The sequence below is a fragment of the Arachis ipaensis genome, chromosome B02 (genome assembly GCF_000816755.2).
Source record: "Arachis ipaensis cultivar K30076 chromosome B02, Araip1.1, whole genome shotgun sequence".
NCBI classification, from domain to species: Eukaryota; Viridiplantae; Streptophyta; class Magnoliopsida; order Fabales; family Fabaceae; genus Arachis; species Arachis ipaensis.
In genome coordinates, this window is record NC_029786.2 from 57,641,654 (window position 1) to 57,647,682 (window position 6,029).

Consider the following 6,029-nt stretch of genomic DNA (forward strand, 5'->3'; position numbering starts at 1 on the left):
AGTTATCAAAGATGTCATTGGATACTTCTGCAGGTGGATCCATTCACCTAAAGAAAATGCCTGTAGAAGCTCAAGAACTCATTGACATGGTTGCAAATAACCAGTTCATGTACACTTCTGAAAGGAATCCTGTGAATAATGGGACGCCACAAAGGAAGGGAGTTCTTGAAGTTGATACTCTGAATGCCATATTGGCTCAGAATAAAATATTGACTCAGCAAGTCAATATGATCTCTCAGAGTCTGAATGGATTGAAAGAATCATCCAACAGTACTAAAGAGGCCTCTTCTGAAGAAGAAGCTTATGATCTTACCTCCTAGTACTCTCCCAAGCAATACAGAAGAGAATCCAAAAAGAGAGTGCAAGGCCATAACCTTACTTGGTGTGGCCGAACCCAAAGAGGAGGAGAAGGACGTGAATCCTAGTGAAGAAGACCTCCTGGGACGTCCATTGACCTATAAAGAGTTTCCCTTTGAGGAACCAAAGGAATCTGAGGCTCATCTAGAGATCATAGAGATTCCATTGAACCTCCTTTTACCATTTATGAGCTCTGATGACTATTCATCTTCTGAAGAAGATGAAGACATTGCTGAAGAGCAAGTTGCTCAATATTTAGGAGCAATCATGAAGCTGAATGCCAAATTATTTGGCAATGAGACTTGGGAGGATGAACCTCCATTGCTCGTCAAGGAACTAAATGCCTTGGATCAGCAAACTCTACCTCAAAAGAAACAGGATCCTGGTAAATTCTTAATACCCTGTAACATAGGCACCATGACCTTTGAGAAGGCTCTGTGTGACCTGGGGTTAGGAATAAACTTAATGCCACTCTCTGTAATGGAGAAACTTGGGATATTTGAGGTGCAAGTTGCCAGAATCTCATTAGAGATGGCAGACAACTCAAGAAAACAGGCTTATGGACTAGTAGAGGACGTGCTAGTAAAGGTTGAAGGCCTTTACATCCCTGCTGATTTCATAATTCTAGACACTGGGAAGGATGAGGATGAATCCATCATCCTTGGAAGACCTTTCCTAGCCACAGCAAAAGCTGTGGTTGATGTGGACAGAGGAGAGTTGGTCCTTCAACTGAATGAGGACAACCTTTTGTTTAAAACTCAAGGATCTCCTTCTGTAACCATGGAGAGGAAGCATGAAAAGCTTCTCTCACTGCAGAGTCAACCAAAGCCCCCACAGTCAAACTCTAAGTTTGGTGTTGGGAGGCCACAATCAAACTCTAATTTTGGTGTTGAACCCCCACATTCAAACTCTAAGTTTGGTGTTGGAAGGTTGATGAGCGGATAATTTATACACTTTTTGGCATTGTTTTTACATAGTTTTCAGTATGATTTAGTTAGTTTTTAGTATATTTTTATTAGTTTTTAAATAAAATTCACATTTCTGGACTTTACTATGAGTTTGTGTGTTTTTCTGTGATTTCAGGTATTTTCTGGCTGAAATTGAGGGACTTGAGCAAAAAGCAAATTCAGAGGTTGAAGAAGGACTGCAGATGCTGTTGGATTCTGACCTCCCTGCACTCAAAGTGGATTTTTTGTTGCTACAGAACTCCAAATGGTGCACTCTCAATTGCGTTGGAAAGTAGACATCCAGGGCTTTCCGGAAATATATAATAGTCATACTTTGCCTGAGTTTAGCAGATGCAAACTGGCGTTCAACGCCAGTTTCATGTTGCATTCTGGAGTTAAACGCCAGAAATAGGCTGCAAAGTAAAGTTAAACGCCAAAAACAGGTTATAAACTGGCGTTCAACTCCAAGAAAGACCTCTCCACGTGAAATCTTCAACGCTCAGCCCAAGCACACACCAAATGGGCCCCGAAAGTGGATTTCTGTATCATTTACTTATCTCTGTAAACCATAGTAACTAGTTTAGCATAAATAGGACTTTTTACTATTGTATTAGACATCTTGGGACGTTTAGTTCTTAGATCATGGGGGCTGGCCTCTCGGCCATGCCTAGACCTTGTTCTTATGTATTTTCAACGGTAGAGTTTCTACACACCATAGATTAAGGTGTGGAGCTCTGCTGTTCCTCATGAATTAATGCAAAGTACTATTGTTTTTCTATTCAATTCAAGCTTATTCCTGTTCTAAGATATTCATTCGCACCCAAGAACATGATGAATGTGATGATTATGTGACGCTCATCACTATTCTTACCAATGAACGCGTACCTGACAATCACTTCCGTTCTACATGAAGATGAGATAGAATGAGTATCTCTTAGATATCTAATACAGGGGACCGAGTCTGAGATATTAGAGTCTTCGTGGTATAAGTTAGAACCCATGGATGGCCATTCCCGAGATCTGAAAAGTCTAAACCTTGTCTGTGGTATTCCGAGTAGGATCTGGGAAGGGATGGCTGTGACGAGCTTCAAACACGCGAGTGCTGGGCGTAGTGACAGACGTAAAAGGATAGTAAATCCTATTCCAGTATGATCGAGAACCGACAGATGATTAGCCATGCAGTGACAGCGCATTGGACCATTTTCACAGAGAGGATGGGATGTAGCCATTGACAACGGTGATACCCTACATACAGCTTGCCATTGAAGGGAGTAGGAATGATTGGATGAAGACAGCAGGAAAGCAGAGGTTCAGGAGGAACGAAAGCATCTCTATACGCTTATCTGAAATTCTCACCAAGGAATTACATAAGTATCTCTATCCTAGTTTATATTTTAATTATATTTTTATTGTCAATTCTCCATAACCATTTAAATCCGCCTGACTAAGATTTACAAGGTGGCCATAGCTTGCTTCAAGCCGACAATCTCCGTGGGATCGACCCTTACTCACGTAAAGTTTATTACTTGGACGACCCAGTGCACTTGCAGGTTAGTTGTGCGAAATTGTGACAAAGTGTGATTCACGTTTGAGAGCACCAAGTCTTTGGTGCCATTGTTGATGATCGCAATTTCGTGCACCAAGTTTTTGGCGCCGTTGCCGGGGATTGTTCGAGTTTGAACAACTGACGGTTCATCTTGTTGCTCAGATTAGGTAATTTTATTTTAATTTTAAGCTTTTTGTTTTTATTATTCTTATTTATAAAAAAAATAATAATAAAAATAAATATTTTCAAAAATATATTTTTCTTCAGAATTTTTAAGAATGAATTCTAGTGTTTCATGATGATTTGTTGAATCCTGGCTGGCTGTAAGGCATGTCTAATCTTTTGGACCGGGGTTTCAACTTATCATCACAAGAGCTTGTTGATCTTCACCCATTTGGCAGTTACACACATAGTTGTTGTATATATGGGAGGTAGGCAATATCTGCTGAAGCTTGGCTGGCCATTGGCCATGTCTAGTGTTTTGGACCGGAGCTTTCACTGAAAGCTTGGCAGGCTAGTAAGCCATGTCTAATTCCTGGACCGGAGCTTTAGACTAACATTGCAAGATTCCTGGAATTCCTATTAAAAATTTTGAAATCCTTATTTTTCTTTTTCCAATTAATTTTTAAAAAATACCAAAAAAAATTTAGTAAAATTATAAAACCAAAAATAATTTGATGTTTCTTGTTTGAATTTAGTGTCAAGTCATAAGTTTAGTGTCAATTGCATGTTTATCTCTTTCTTGCATTTTTCGAAAATTCATGCATTGCATTCTTCATGATCTTCAAGTTGTTCTTGGTAAGTCTCCTTGTTTGATCTTCATATTTTCTTGTTTTGTGTCTTTTCTTGTTTTTCATATGCATTTTCAATTTGTTAGTGTCTAAAGTTTGAAAATTTCTAAGTTTGGTGTCTTGCATGTTTTTCTTTTCTTAAAAATTTTAAAAAATAAGTCTTGATGTTCATCTTGATCTTCAAAGTGTTCTTGGTGTTCATCTTGACATTCATAGTGTTCTTGCATGCATCATTTGTTTTGATCCAAAATTTTCATGCATTGAGTCTTTTTGATGTTTTTCTCTCTCATCATTAAAATTAAAAAAAAAATCAAAAAAATATCTTTCCCTTATTTTACTCATAATTTTCGAAATTTTGAGTTGACTTTTTCAAAACTTTTTAAAATTTAGTTGTTTCTTATGAGTCAAATCAAATTTTCAATTTAAAAATTCTATCTTTTTCAAATCTTTTTCAAAAATCAAATCTTTTTCATTTTTCTTTTATGATTTTTGAAAATTTCAAAATTTATTTTCAAAATCTTTTTCTTATTTCTATTTCATATTTTCAAAATCTTTACTAACAATTAATGTGATTGATTCAAAAATTTTCTAAGTTTGTTACTTGCCTATTAAGAAAGGTTCAATCTTTAAAATTTAAAATCATATCTTTTTGTTTCTTGTTCATCAAGTAATCAATTTTAATTTCCAAAATCAAATCTTTTTAAATTTCTTTTTCAAATCTTTTTCAAAATAAATTTCAATCACATCTTTTTCAAAATCAATTTCAAAATCTTTTCTAACTTCTTTTCTAACTTCTTATCTTTTCAAAAATTAAGTTTCAAATCTTTTTCAATCAATCTTATCTTTTTGTTTGATTCTTATCTTTTTCAAAACTACCTAACTAATTTCCTCTCTTCAATTTTCGAAAATCACCTTCCTCTTTTTCAAAATTCCTTTTTAATTAACTAATTTTTTTAACTTTTAATTTAATTTAATTTTTTTATTTTCAAATTTTAATTATAATTTTAATTTAAAAACAAAAATATTTTTCTTTTCTTTTCAATTATTTTTGAAAATTCCATCCCTCATCTCCTTCTATTTATTTATTTATCTACTAACACCCCTCTTTCACTCAAAAAAATTCGAACCCAATCCTTTTCCTTGTGTTTGGATTCTTATCTTTTTCTTTTTCCATTCTTTTCTTCTTCTACTTACATAAAGGAATCTCTATACTGTGACATAGAGGATTCCATATTTTCTGTTCTCTTCTTTTTCATATGAGCAGGAACAAGGATAAGAACATTCTTGTTGAAGTTGATCCTGAACCTGAAAGGACTCTGAAGAGGAAGCTGAGGGAAGCTAAAGCACAACTCTCTGGAGAAAATCTGACAGAAATTTTCGAAAAAGAAGGAGACATGGCCGAAAATAATAACAATGCAAGGAAGATGCTTGGTGACTTTACTGCACCAAATTCCAATTTACATGGAAGAAACATCTCAATCCCTGCCATTGGAGCAAACAACTTTAAGCTGAAACCTCAATTAGTTTCTCTGATGCAACAGAACTGTAAGTTTTATGGACTTCCATCAGAAGATCCTTTTCAGTTCTTAACTGAATTCTTGCAAATCTGTGATACTGTTAAGACCAATGGGGTTGATCCCGAGGTCTACAGGCTTATGCTTTTCCCGTTTGCTGTAAGAGACAGAGCTAGAATATAGTTGGACTCTCAACCTAAGGATAGCCTGAACTCTTAGGATAAGCTGGTCACGGCTTTTTTAGCCAAGTTCTTTCCTCCTCAAAAGCTTAGTAAGCTTAGAGTGGATGTTCAAACCTTCAAGCAGAAAGAAGGTGAATCCCTCTATGAAGCTTGGGAGAGATACAAGGAACTGACCAAAAAGTGTCCTTCTGACATGCTTTCAGAATGGACCATCCTGGATATATTCTATGATGGTCTGTCTGAGCTATCAAAGATGTCACTTAATCATTCTGCAGGTAGATCTATTCACCTAAAGAAAACGCCGGCAGAAGCTCAAGAACTCATTAACATGGTTGCAAATAACCAGTTTATGTATACTTCTGAAAGGAATCCTGTGAGTAATGGGACGCCTATGAGGAAGGGAGTTCTTGAAATTGATACTCTGAATGCCATATTGGCTCAGAATAAAATATTGACTCAGCAAGTCAATATGATCTCTCAGAGTCTGAATGGATTGAAGGAATCATCCAACAGTACTATAGAGGCATCTTCTGAAGAAGAAGCTTATGATCCTGAGAACCCTGCAATAGCAGAGGTGAATTACAGGGTTAAACCCTATGGAAACACCTGTAATCCCTCATAGAGAAATCATCCAAATTTCTCATGGAAGGATCAACAAAAGCCTCAACAAGGCTTTAATAATGGTGGACAAA

General features: G+C 36.1%; 1 long non-coding RNA gene across 1 annotated transcript in view; it reads right to left on the bottom strand.

The window, feature by feature from the left end:
* Positions 1 to 3,349, bottom strand: part of LOC110267685 — a 16,744-nt gene extending 13,395 nt beyond the window's left edge. Inside the window, exon 1 of the long non-coding RNA XR_002355568.1 lies at positions 3,338 to 3,349. This is a non-coding gene — a long non-coding RNA (uncharacterized LOC110267685). The remainder of the gene's footprint in view (positions 1 to 3,337) is intronic.